Below are 14,591 nucleotides of genomic sequence, written 5' to 3'. Positions count from 1 at the left end.
GGTAATGAAAAAATATTCCTGTAGTGGACCCTGGAACAGGAAATATCTCAACGCTGAGCCAGATGGAAGTAGCTGATGATATTTGAGTTTCCAAGTCTTGACACAGATGGTGAACGATTTAAAGGGACGCTTGCTTTCAAAAAAATCTGCTGTGCATATGACTCCGGTGAACAAATCATGACCCTGAAATGTCTGCAGATTATCAAGGCAGTGACTTGGAATGTCCTATAAATACCGTCTCCTAAAGGAGGGCTTGCACTGCAGTTTTGATGGCTAAGTAGAGACGCGGTTAAGCATGTCACCCGGGTCGGGAAAGCTATAGATACGGGTCTGTAGGAACCTTTAAACTTTCTCTTCACGAAGTGTAAGGTTGTTCTCCCTGGATACGAGCATATGAATAAAAACTAACATTGCGACGGCAAGAAGTGGAGTTTTTACTTTAATTGTTAAGTGATGGAAAAAGCTCAAAGAGGTTTTGTTCATGGGCTCTTGTTTGACTCGTGTTGGTCAGTGGATCTGAAGACGGGACCAGCTGCCAGCGTGACCACGCCTGTGCTTATTCCCTCCTTAACTGTGACAGAGGCTGTCGTAGCGTGGGCTGTCAGTCTGTCCGTCCTTGCTTCTGCCTTGCAGTACAGACTGGGTTTGAAAAGCCTGGCCTCTTGGTTTGTTTATTTTTTTGCTCCTGCGTTGGGGATGCACTGGAGCACGTTACCCTTTTTGCTGTTTTTGCTTCAGTCAATCTATGGCTCATTCATAGCTCAAATATATAGAAAATAATGCTTATACTTGACCCTATAGTATGCTCTGTCTAATGGGAGGTAGCGGTGATGTTGCCTGGCGTCTGGCCTCTGGGCTTGGCTGCTGCATGGCCTGGTGGAGCTGGGCTCTGCGTATAGCAATGTATGGCTTTGTATCTTCTGAGCAAAATGTGATTATGATACAAAACTGTCTAAATGATACATGAAAGCTTTCTCGCTACCTGGTTATTTTCCTTTGTATGTTTGTTTATTCTGTCATATGCTTTTTAATTTTTAATGATTTCCAAGCTTTTTTCTTCAGTTCTCATATTTTGTCCTTATGCACAACTGCCCAGCAGTTTTCTGCAAGCATTGCTCATCTTGTCATTCTTGCTGGCATTCCGTACTTCCTACTCACCTGGCTACCCCCGTTTCACCCTTCATGTTGATGGGAAATAGTATTTACCTTGGAGACTTACAACTGGGGCAAATGGAAGATACGTGAGCGGTGCTGTCCTCTCTCCCTCCAGTAACCAACTGTAATCTCTCTTCACTCATTGAGGTGCTGGAGCGTGTCCAGAGAAGGGCAGCGGAGCTGGGGAGGGGTCTGGAGCCCCAGGCTGCTGGGGAGCGGCTGGGGGAGCTGGGGGGGTTCAGCCTGGAGCAGAGGAGGCTGAGGGGAGCCCTCATCGCTCCCTACAACTGCCTGAGAGGAGGGGGGAGCCGGGGGGGTCGGGCTCTGCTCCCAGGGAAGGGGCGATGGGACGAGGGGCACCGGCCTCAAGTTGTGCCAGGGCAGGGTGAGGTTGGCCATGGGGAACAATTCCTTCCCCTTGGGGCTGTCAGGCACTGGAAGGGGCTGCCCAGGGAAGGGGTCGAGTCCCCAGCCCTGGGGGGATTTAACAGCCAGGCAGAGGCGGTGCTGAGGGCCAGGGTTTGGGGGTGGACTTGGCAGTGCTAGGTCCCTGGTTGGGCTTGTTCTTAAAGGTTTTTTCCAACCTAAATGATTCTATGATTTGCTGTATGTGGAGGCTGAATCATTTCACTAGCAGAGGATGTGTGCTGGATATGGACCCTCATCTGCCTCCTGTTGTTGCACTGTCTGACTCTTGCCTGTTAATTTTTTTTTTTACCATGACTAGTAGGTGTTGGTTGTGTCTCCATCAATTCGTAGCCTTCCCAATGCTTCTTTGACCAAGAATCTTAGGTGGAGTAGACTTGAGAGACTTTTTTTTCCCCTCCCATCTGAGGTTGGTGTGGATTGATCTCTGATGTTTCCAGTGTAAAGGGTAAGTGCTGTAACAAAAACAGTGGTTTTACTGATGGTGTTTTTAGTAAGTTGGTTTAAAAGAAGTGGTTTGTGGCTTTTTTTTAGTTTAGTTTTGGAGGTATTTGGGCTTCCATTTCAAATCAGACTTGCTCTGTAGAAAGTATGCCTTTGGTATGGCGGTATCTAACTGCATCCTTCCTCGACAGCCTGTCACCAATGCCTCTAGCTGTGGACAGTCTGTTTTCCACCTCTGTGACCTTGGCAAAGTCTGTTCTGTATTTTTTTTCCGATGCTGCTCGCTAACAGTTGGGCATAGAGAAGACAACCTTTTTTTTTCTCCTGGATTTCCCAGGTGTTGGGCAGCAGTATGCAGGAGAGCAACTCGGAATTCCTGTAAGACCAGGACTTGCTCACGGACACAGCGGCTGGCATTGACTCCTTTTTAAAATTAATTTAGTGACATATGACAAAGCGCTGGCAGGGATTGAAGTGGTGGGTCAGAATCTCTTTCCCAGAGTTTTCAGTTATTGAGTTCTTCTGATGAGAAAACAGTTGTTCTTGCTCACAAGTTAAGTGGCTGGAGATGAGAACAGATATTTTTGTGGCGCAGAGATATTTCTTAGGCAGTAGTTTCCGTAGCGTATGAGTCAAATGGGACAAAACAGCAACCCCAGACTTTTGATGGAGAGCCAAATATTCTTTTGGTATTTATAATATTGCACTTTGTTTATTTTTATTTGTTGGTTTTGTTCTTGAGTGTTTCACTGTAACTAAGAGTCTAAAAGGATTAAAAAAAGCATTAGGCATGTATCTGGATAATAGGGACATCTGCAGTTACATTAGATTGGATCGCTTTAATGCTAAGGATTACTGTCCTAAATAGCTCCAGGATTGCTAAGGTGCTGACGGATGAGGGAATTTTTTTAGTGCTGGCTGATAGAGAATGGCCCGCTGTAAGGTCTCAGAGTGTCTCTAAACCGCTGAGTTCAGGAGCTGGCCTTTGGACTCGGTTTAGTCCGATCTGGTGTCTCGCCTGGTGAATACACTACGGAGATGTTGATGCAGGTAGCACGTGTGCAAGTGTTAATGTGTTCATAACCAAGCCTTCGTTAAACCGGTGCTGCTGTGCAGTCGTGCCTGCAACGCCGATGGGGAGTCACTCATTTAGTGCTGCCTGTGCAATGGGAAGAAAGGTTGTATTTGTGGAACGGAACCCTTCTTTGAGAAGCAAGCGAGTCTTCGAGGAGTGCCGACCGTAGCTCACTTCAAGCTCTCTGGGGTGGGAATTCTTATTCCTAAAAAATAAAGCGGTGGACTGGGTATAGCCAGATAAGCACATTTTAATAAAGACTTGAGAGAATTACTCTGTTATGGTACTGTTTTATACTTGTAGAAGTTTTGTATAGGTTCAGCTTGTGTTTGATTATCTAGTTGAATGTATTCTTGAGATGATTTATGAACAGATTTTTATCAGTAACTTTTGCTGCCAAAGAGGCCTCGATGTCTTTACTGAACTGCGATAACTGAGTGCTTTAACTGGTTCAGATTTGTGCCTTAAATGCAGAAAGTCCAGTTTGGGCTTAATTCAGCAGTTGCTGGATTCTGCAGTTGGAGCACATGAAGGTGAACGTGTTCTTGGCTGAGCACTGGAAGAAGTTTTAATACTGTTACGGCTCGAATATCTAAAATGTTGGTATAGCTGTGTCAGTTCTTACAGTTCAGGCGCGATACTATCTGTAATAGAGCATGCTGACCTGGGAGCTGTTCTTGTGTCAAAATGAGCGCTAAGATTCGAAGTTCATGTATTATGTTTGTATAATAGCGTCTTGATACTGCCACACCATTTGCATCAGGAGGGTGGCAAATATAAAATAGTTTTGCAGAGGGGAAACAGAATAATTGCATACCAGCTCGAGTGTTGATAAGATGGGTAGGGTAGTGATAGCGTTGAGAAATGACTGAGTAAACTTAGTAAAATGTAAAATATTGGTGAACATTAATGAAGCCTTGGGCTCTACCATGGTGTTTCCCTACTTACTGCATCTGCACATCGCAGGCATTTCTGTTGTTACCTTTGCATGCAGCAACACGGTCTTGTGTTTGGAATGCTAACGGACCAAGAAACATTTTTAAACTGTTTTTTTCCAGAACACTGAAGGCTCCTAATCAAGAGGAGTAAGTTGGATTCCTACAGGAAAATGGCACAAATACTCTTCCTAGCCTTTTCAACAGCCCTCCCTCCTAAGCACGCAGGCTCCAGACACAAGTCCCACTGTAGAATGGTCCAGGTGTCTCATAGGAGGTTTTCACCAAACTTAGCCAGTGCAAATGTGTGTTGGTTTATGTATTAAAAATGAGCTGTTTTGCTGGGTATGGGGATTTGAGTGCAAAATGCACTAGCTATCTTTAAGGGTTTTTTTTAATAGTTTTGTTTTGAAGTAGAGGTCCCAAAAGTGGTGAATGAGTTGAATAGTTGAGAAATAACCACTGGTTATTGGACTAATGGAGTATTTTTACAGTGGGAGAAACAAACATTGAAAGTGGTTGTGGAGGACAGATAAGCTGTCCAGTTTAGCATAAGCTTGTGCTACCAGTTGGAGCTTGCCAAATAGAAACGTTTGAACAGATTTAATATTTTCTGTGGTGCTTTGGAAATCATTAGAGGGAAATGGTTCTCCTTAAGCCATTGTTTCCAGTGGGGCAGTGCTAGAAATGGCTCTGGTCTGCTTCTCTTAGCCAGGAGCTGGCTCTTGCCTCCTCTGTTGGCTGGTGCTGCCCTGGGCTACCGGCGTGTGCTAATGCTTTGCCTCTTTTCAGGGAGTAGCTGGAACGATGCTGGGAAGATAACATGTGAAAAAGGAGGAGTAGGTAAAAGATTTTTTTCTTATAGCAACAGGTTAGGAAGTTACTGCTGGGTTAGTGGCACCTTAAACACCCTACTAGCATTAATATACATGCTGGTCAGTGGTATTTTTAAAATACACTCTTTTTAGGTGCTTATAGAATCGTTTAGGTTGGAACAGCCCTTTAAGATCACCAAGCCCAACCATTAACCCTGCCATCCCACCACTAAACCCTGTCCCTAAGCACCTCATCCGCCCGGCCTTCAAATACCCCCAGGGGTGGGGAATTCCCTGGGTAGGGAATGCTTCCAATGCTTGACAACCCTTTCAGTGAAGAAATTCTTCCTAATGTCCAAAAGGCTTAGGAAGTAAGGTGTTATGGCCTTGAGTGATTCTGAATTAACGAGGGTGATTTTGAGGCTCCGGGGAGAAAGGGTAGTAGTCACAGGGGCCGCCTTTGATGCGTGTTGGTAGGCTGAGGGGTGCCCTAGTGATGGGGAACCAAGTTGGTCAGTAGGACAGGGCTCAACAGCTGCTGTCGGGAAGTTCTCATTTGGGAATTTCTCACATTAGTTTGTGATAGATCAACTTTAATTAGACTAGAAAAGGTTTTAGAACAGTCAAATTAAGTCATGATAAAGTTAAGTCTTGTGACTATAAATTTAGGTTCCTATTGTGCAAGAAGGTGTGGAGTTCAATGTCCATAAGAAGAACTTTCAGGTGTTCCTCTACTCTGGTTTTCCCCACTTCCCAGAAGTTTGTATTTTTGATTTATGGAGAGAGTAGAATGTGATGCTGGATCTTGAAAGACTTGTAATACCATATCAGTTACATTTCCTTCTCCTTATTTCTTCCAGAATGAACATAAAAATTAGTATGGGCTCAGAGGATTCCTCTTAGGTGGGTAACAGGGAGTTTGGATGGGTACGGGCTCCCTCTAACAGCGCTGTAAGGAAACCCCATTGCTAGTGGAAGGGATTGATGATGAGAGACCGACTCTGCCGCCCGGCGCGAGCCGGACAGTGACTCTTTGTTAAGGCTAGCTGCCGAGCCAACTCTGTAGCTCTTCTGAAAGTGGCACGAGGCATGTGATTTCTTACTGGTTTGAAGAAAAAACAATTTTTCCCTGTTTTTGCAAAATGCCGCTCATCTTCTAATGCGTTCAGCTCTGTTTGACTCGCTTCCATGGTTACGTTTTTACATTAATTCCCGTGTAAGATACAACTTCAGGAAAAATACTGTGTATTCCCTATTTCTGCAGTAGCCTAGCTGTTGAAGTGTTGGTGGATCAAACTGCAGCTCTTAGCAGGTAATTCTTCTCTCTGACTACTATTTCTAAGAAAGCAGAACAAGCTCCTCAGGGATTATTTGGCTCTGGATCCGTGCTCTTTTCTCTGTAGTTCTTGCTGTCAGAGACAGCTTGAAAGAGACAAATAAGGTGGTGGCAAGTAAAAATAAATTGAGTAAGGTTTGATGAGTGAAAAGCCCTCTCCTCTCTTCCCCACTCCATAAGCTTTCCTAAGAAAGCAGTGGAGGAATTTGGATTTTGTTTTCCCTTGTAGAAATGCCGAGGAGGAAGAACAGTGGGAAATGAAAACTTCTTCCCATCACCCCGTTTTCCCCTTGCCTGAGGCTTTTTGCTCTGCATCATCAGCTCTGTATTGCAGTGAATAGTGTCTTGCAGGGGCCATTTTTTTTGCTAACTATTTCCGCAGTAGTGTGAGAGCAGTTTTATTGTGTTGAACTTGATTTTTATAGTCATTGAAATGACTATTAAAATACAGCTGTGACATTAAGCTCACTGCCATAGAAGCGCTTAGTGAAAGACACCCTCTTTGCAAAATTATGTTTGGTGCAATAGAGACCTGCTGCAATGGCAAGGGAAAAGCTTGAAGAAGCAGGGGCCTGATGCGTCAGGCATCTTCAGATGGAGTGAAGATGAGCATGGTGCAGATTGTTTTCGTTAAAATCCTCATGCAGATAGAACTGGGCTTTGTTCTTGCTGGCTTTTGCGTAGCAGCAACAGAAAGCTAGAAAAGGTATTTTCATAAAGGTTCTGCTTCATCCTGTGAAGGATGAAGGTCCTGAGGAACTGGCTGTGTCCATCATCCATGACTGGTCTTCTACACAACGTGTATAAGATGCACTGCTGCCAGTCACTTGGGAAGCTGTATGCCCTGCTTGAGCACCAAATTGGCAACTTGTGATTGCAACTGGTGCCTGGGCAGACTTTGACCGTAATTTGTGCTGTTTTAGCCTGGAGCACTGGATTGGGAAGGTCTTCAGGGTTCGCCTGCGTTGTACACGTGACTCTAAAGTAGTCCCTTTCGTAAGATGGTTTTAAGATGGAGCTTGTTGCATTTGTTTGCGCCTGCTTCTGTGTTTGGCAGGACAGTTTTATATTGCACTGTTCTATTTGGGACCTTCTCCTAAGGCTGTAGTTGGTGTCTGCTAAAGTTGGTGCTGTTGTCGTCCCGTGCATGGCCACACTGGTCTGTCATTGCTGGTTTTTCCTGATTGTTCTGAGTTACTGATGGAGCTATCACAGAAAAAGCGCTGAGGTTTTGAGCAAGCTGAACTCCTTGCAAGTGTTGGTGCTGGTGCAAGGGAAGTGCAGCTGGGGGCCATCAGCCAGGAATGGGTGTGGAGCTGCAGCCCTGCCAGCTTCGGTCGCTGGCTGTCTCTTGGGGAACCTCTATCTAATGACGCGGCCTGACGTTGACTCATGACCGCTTTGTACACATTTGATCCTCTGCCAGCACTGACCGTAAGCTGAACTAGTTCCTCCTCCCCTCCAGCGTTTAACTCTTCTCTGTCTGTCCTTCTAATGCCTAGCAGATACCTTGATGCGTTTTAGACATAGCAATACTGAAGGTTTTGCAAAGACTTCAGGTAGAGGCCGTTTTGAACTTCAGTGAATTAAAGGCACAGAAGTCCTTTCTTTGGATACCCGATGGTAAGCATAGAGCACGCTCAGATGCTGTCTTTGCTGCCTTTGAGGATGTTGCCTGTAGGCCCATCATAGCAAGAGCCGCGTTATCACTTCTTAGTGTCCCCCAGTGAAACGTAGCAAATTCAAGGGAACATCAAAACTCACTTACTTTGTGATTCTGTGTTACCAGAAGACAGATGCCAAGACATCTGCCTCTAGATAATGTTTTCTGTTTGTCTAAATCAGCATCTTGCTATTTCTACAAAAGCCAGCGTTAAGAGCTTGGGGTGGTATGATTACTTCTTGCATACAATGTGTTTCAGTTAATGGACTTTTTAATATTAAAAATCAATTTGAATGTTCTTGATTGTGCTTCTTGTTAGCTATGCATTATGGCACATTATTAATGCTGTTATAGTCAATAATGGCATCTTTTTTTTAACACTAGTTTCAGCTTTATACCCTCAGTACTTAGTGGTGAAGTACTCTGAATACAGATTAAGTAGCAAGAAGGAGGAGGGAGAAAGCTGTTAAAAGAGTGAGTTGGCATCTTCATTACCTCCCTAAAAATAAAGTATCTGGCTTAAAAAGGGGAGGGGAGGAAAAGCAAGAACCTGAACGCGGTTCTTGGAAATCTTGGATGGGTCCAGAACTCTAATTTTATTTTTATTAGTGCAGAAAGAACAAGTGTACATCTTGTTTTCTCCCGCTTGGGCTCTGCCTGCAGGATGCAGCAACAGGGCAGTTGCACTTCTGGGAGGCAACATGGCTGAAGTTTGAGGATTGCTCTGGATTTATGAAGTTTCCTCAGCTTATTAATTCATGTTGGGTAGTGATAAGACACCAGATGTATTGCAAAACATATTGCTCCCCTGTGTTGCCATCTGTTATAAAGCCTGACGTGTCTAGTTATGTTTATAGAGGCTTGGGTCGCCCTTCGCTCTTTCTAACCTGTGCTCAGCTGACAGACGGTGCTGCAGCTGTGCTTGGGTTCTCCTCTAAATGCAGAATTTATTCCTGTGTACGTTTACTAGTTGCCTTTGGAACGTTTTGTGTCCTCACCTGGGAAGAGAGAAAGCAGGCTGTCACTGCAGAGATTTCAGTTTGAGGGGTGCCAGAGTTCCAGGTCCAGGATTCTCCAACCCTCGGCAGATGTCCTGTGTAGTTCCTGAAGGAGAGGCAGTGTTCCTGGGCTCACATGGGAATATAGCTTCCAGATGAACCTTTTTTTTTTCTTTTTTTTTTTTTTTTCCTCCCTCCCCCCAGGAATTTGCTGGTCAGGGGGAAGGGGGTTGGGGAAAGAATGGCCTTCCCTTTCTAAGGGAAAATGAGAGTAAACCCTTATCTACTTAAACTTGCTGGATTTAGTCTAATCCTGCTGGAGAGATAGCTGTGATAAGTCAGGTTCATGGATTTAATCAGTTAAGATATAGTGCATTACTGGGGAGGAGGAGCCATGAGCTGTATTTTCTTCGTTAGCTTGGTGGTAACTGTTCAAGTCTAAGAGTTCCTTCAGACTTCTGCTCTCTTTTGGAAATCAACCTTTTGTGAATATTTGGATGACAGAATGACTGGAATATTGAGCGAGAACTGAGATTTGAACTTGGTGAGACCAGGAATGACAAAATACAGGGTGACTTCAGTTAAGGTGGGAAGCCCTACCCTTGGTTAATACACACATGAAATCATAGTCTTTCATAAATCTTGGGTGCAGCTCTTGATTCCTACCCTCCTCCTTTCTTCTTCCTTCTCCATTAGCCTGAGCTGTAAAAATTGAAAAATTGTCCAGTTAAGTAACAGAGAAGCGAGGAGTCTAATCCTGAAGGCAACCACTTTCCTTTTAGAGAAAACAGGAGGAAAACCTTCAGGTTTCTTTCATTTGTAATACTGAAGGATCTACAAGAGACTTTCCTCTCACCTCTGTGGTTTCAATCTGCTTTTATGGAAAAAGCACAATTATGATTTTGGGATTTCTTTTTTTTTTTAAAGTGTAAAATAAAGCTGGTAATGTGTTAAATGTAGTTTGCTTTCTCTTAGGAATGTGGAACGATTAATACAGCCTTTAATGCAAAGTAATTCCAGGGAATGTTACTCTGTAACATTTTTAGGGTATCTTAAGGTATCTCAGCTTTCATACAGTCAGAGAAAAGCTTTTTCAGTGTATGTTGATGTTACCTTTGTTTGCTTTTTCCTTCTTTTCCCCTCTGTCAGCTCTCTCTAATTCTTCTTATGTTGCACTCCTCATTTTTCTAATGCATGCAGATTAATGAGTGCAGTTCTGTAGAGGTGTTTGTTTTGTATTCTTTAGCAGTAAATGGGTTTTTAGTGCAATTACTGTAATGCCCTATTCATTGTTCCTTTCTTTATCCACTCCTAGAGTTGCAAAAAAATTGCTCTTTCTATGCCCACACTAATCCTTTGCTTTTGGCACTTGGGTACTTTGTGTGGATGTGCTTTGTGGCTGCGGTGGGAGCAGGGAGAGCCGTTACCCGGAGAGTCGCTTGGTTGAAAAGCACAGTCGATGAGGAGAAAGATCTTTGGTGGTGCTGAAACCTTCTGCCCTGCGGCGTGGGAATGAGAGGTGGCCTCAGGATGGTTTTGTCACTTGTGACTTTGTGTTTTCTCTTTTGCCATCCTAGTTCTGCTCATTACATCTCAGAGCTGAAACCCAGAGTTTGCTGGATGCTCTTCAACCTCCATGTCAGCTAACTCCGCTTTGACTAACAGACGTACTAAATCCACAGGCTGCTGGCTTTGTTCAGGGCAGATCTCAAGAGCTACAACTGTTCTTCATTCACCGGCAGCATGTCCCCTACAATTACTAGGTGCTTTCCCTATCATGAAGGGCTTTGGTTCACCATACAGTTTGGTTTACCATTTGGTTTTTATAAGGAGGTTAGAGATAAGACTGCACCTAAAATGGTCTGTTCGGAAGGCAAGTGTACCCATAATGTGGTTGTCAAGGAAATATGGTCTGTCGGTGTGATTTTGCAAAGATAATAGCCCCCCACAGCTCTAGATTAAATCAGTCATAGTTCATGATGCTTGGAACTGGAAAAGAAAGTTTTTTATTTCTTTGTCCACACCTTCAAGAAAATGTTGTGGTCATTCTCTTCAGCAGGCTAACCTTGTAATTAGAAAATGTTGGTCAGATGCAGGTGTTGGGGAGGTGCAAAGCTCATGCCAGAGGCATCAGGGAACATCTGCCCCCTTTGTCTTCTCCAGGGTCTTCTGCAGGGAGGGCAGTCCTCTTTTCCTGGAAGGAAGTCACCTTTACAGGTGATTCTCTTGCTCATTTAAAGCTGATAGCCATCTACTGGACTGTATGAACGTGATCCTTCATCTACAGTGCAGACTGTAGCCCAAGCTGAGGGAAGTGGCGTTGGGTTGCAAGTGCCTGAACTAACTCCTGTGTTCCTTCTGCGGAAAGGCAGCATGTTTGTAGCTCAGAAAGCAGCATCTTCCCCAAGCTCCAGTGACTTTGGTATCTCTTCTGCATGGTCTCTTGAGTTGCCTCTATCACTGATGTATCCCTTAAGAAGAAAATGGATTGTAAATAGTATTCTTCTGAATGATAAGGGATGAGAGTATTTGGTTGCAATAGAGAAGCTTAGCTGTGCCTCTTCACTTGAAGTTTATTACAGAGGAGGAAAAAAAAAAAACCCCACCCTGTGTATGGATGAAGAGCTTTGGGATGCTGTATTAGTGTTAACCATGAGGTTAAATTGCAGTCACTCGGTCTTAGTCATAAATCTTCTGATGCTTGAGTAACCACGCTCCTTATCTGGCCTGTGCATTAGTAGCAAAGGTTTTTCTAACTTACGAGGCTGCGTAATTCCTTTGCCAAAACAGTGAGCCTTGATTCTCAGTTCAGGCATGATGGGGAGGCCTGAGGTTAGCTGGGGTAAATATTCCTAATGCTTCATTTGGTTTAGGGCTCTCCAAGCTGAAAATCTGTCATGCTGAGAACTGGAGTTTCCAGATTAAGCAAAACTTAGTTAAAAAAAAAAAAAGAATAAAAAATTGGAAGTTATACTTCAGGCTTTTAAATATTTTAAATGGTGACTCAGAATACAGTTGATCAGATCAAATAGAAGCATACCAGTTTCATGGTTTATTCCTCCAAATTTTGTCTTTTCCTTTAATTAAAGCCTTGTTGTTTGCTCCAATCAAACATTTTATCTGTCAAAACATCTTTTGATGTCACTCTACATAAAAAAATTACCCTGAGAGGGGGTTATCTGCTGGCTTCCGTATGACTATGCAGTGTAGTTCAAGCCTTGTTTGTAATCACAGGGGTTGAATGCACTTTATAGTTATTTTGGTTGGTCGTTTCATGATCTGTCAATGCTGCTGCAAGCCAAAAATGTGGGTGGGTTTGTTTGTTTGTTTTTTTTTTTTGTAGACATGTTTTCCACACATACATTTTTTTTAAAGATAACTCTTCCCTCCATGGCCGTTGCTCCCCCCTCAGTTCAGGTCAGTGGGAGCTGTTGTGGGCAGTAATTACGACTTGTTGGCTGTTTGTTATCTTCTGTTGAAAGAATTGGTCATTACAGTGAAGCTCCTGTGACCTGACCATCCTTGTTATGACAGACACCAGTTAGCGTTCTTGGATGTAAATTTTAATGTCTCTTGTTCATAGCTGCCTTTGATTTTTTTGTGTTATTCCATTTAAATATTTGAGAGATGCGTAGCTGACGGGTGAATTGAGTACAGGACTGGTTTTAATCTGTCATAAGGTGAATTTTCCCTGACTGGGATGTCTCATATGAGGCAGCAGATTGCTCGTTGGGGTCCTGAAGGTGGAGGACTTGAGTTGGATTCATTTTTGGTTGTATTGAGCACCTGTGGGTCCTCTTGACTCTAGTGACAGCTGTGAGTGTTCAGGAGATCTAAATGAAGACCCAAAGGACGGAGTTAGATGTTGAACTCCAACCACACAAGTTTGGATAAGTTAGCATTGACCGCGTAACTTTGTCTTCCCCAGTACATGCAAAAACTGAAGTGAAAACATTTCTGATGAGTGTTATCGAGCAGAGTGTCCCCTGCGCTGTGTATTCACCATCGTTAATGTCCCTCTGCTCAGAGCAGTTCAAAATGTTAATTTTTGCTAATGTGTTTTTCACAGAACCCTCTTCTCCTGCAGAATAGCAATTATGGCTTTGAAATATTCTGCGCCAGATACCTAGGAGGGAGGGTTTATCTCTCTTTAATAATGAAAAAGTTAATAAAAACATTAAAACAAGAATAGCTAGCTTGGCTTGTTTTGATGTCAATAAAACTACATTACTTTGTAAAGCCTTCCTTTAAATACTGTTGATGTTGTCTCTGTGATGTGCGTGACCTTTATTTTTTTTTTTTTTCCCCTGAAGTGTCCTCTCCTCTATTTATAGTCTTAGGCTCTGTACTATGTTTTCTCTTCCAAACTGCTCTTTCTCTTTTTTTTTTTTTTTTTGCACTCATATATTTGTTTACTTCTTAACACTAAAGCCTGTGGTCTGTCAAGCAAGAGGGGCACCACAGAGAAAAGGACCAAGGGAGCCTGTCGTGTGTTTGTTGTTGTTAGCATTGTAAACTGGAATTCAGTAAATTCTGGGGAGAATAAATAGGAACTTATGGAGGTTGAAAACGAAGTTGTGGCCACAATTGGAGGCAGTGCTGGGCACCGTGCCCCATCCTCGTGGTGGGATTAGACCTTCTCACGTGCCTGCTTGGATGTTTCCTGCTTGCGCGCTTGGGGCTAAACCGATTATCAGATTTGAGATCAAGAAAGTATTTTTCTCCGGTTACCAGTTCTTACAGATGTAGTTTATGATGCTGGTCTGTGTAACATGGGCTGTAGCCTGCTTTTTAGGACCACTTGGGAATAGGAGGAAATTGGGCAGGGAAGTGAGGGTGCTTCCTGGGTCCGATCTCTCACTGCCTTTGCGGCTTTTGGCCTCTTGCTGTAGGTTTTGAGTTTGAGGTTTTCTTGGAAGTACTTTGTGACCTGTAATGAGCACAGCACGTGTCACTGATGTCCTCTGAACTCTTTTCGTCTGAACATCTGTGAAGATTTCCTGCGAGAAGGGAAGGGCTGGTCTGAGCTACACATAACGTACCCAGTTCTTTCTGTTCCAGTAATAATATTGGAGTCCCACTGGAGCACTTCTGACCGATGCTGCACACCAACTGCATCCCTGGAAACTAACGGGGAAAGAAAAGCAAGTGGTTGTCTTGAGGGGTGGTAGAAAGTTTTAGGTAGCTATCATATTCCAAAAATGCTTTCACTCCCCAAAGAGTTATGGCAAATAGTAAGAAATTTTGATTCTTAGATATTTTTAAAAAGCTGTCCTTTGATAGTGCATGTGCTAAGGCACATGGAGGCCAGGGAGGTAATTCGAGATAGCCAGCATGGCTTCACCAAGGGCAAGTCCTGCCTGACGAACCTAGTGGCTTTCTATGATGGTGTGACAGCATCAGTGGACAAGGGAAAACCAACAGACGTCATCTACCTAGACTTCTGCAAAGCCTTTGACACGGTCCCCCACAACATCCTTCTCTCTAAATTGGAGAGCTATGGATTTGATGGGTGGACTGTTCGGTGGATAAGGAACTGGCTGGATGGTCGCGTCCAGAGGGTAGTGGTCAATGGCTCGATGTCCAGATGGAGACCGGTGACGAGTGGTGTCCCTCAGGGGTCCGTACTGGGACCGGTGCTCTTTAACATTTTCATCAATGACTTAGACAGCGAGATCGAGTGCACCCTCAGCAAGTTTGCGGATGACACCAAGCTGAGTGGTGCGGTTGACACACCAGAAGGA

Source organism: Egretta garzetta, unplaced genomic scaffold (genome assembly GCF_000687185.1).
Source record: "Egretta garzetta isolate BGI_Z169 unplaced genomic scaffold, ASM68718v1 scaffold152, whole genome shotgun sequence".
Classification (NCBI taxonomy): Eukaryota; Metazoa; Chordata; class Aves; order Pelecaniformes; family Ardeidae; genus Egretta; species Egretta garzetta.
Note: the sequence above shows the minus strand (reverse complement) of the source record.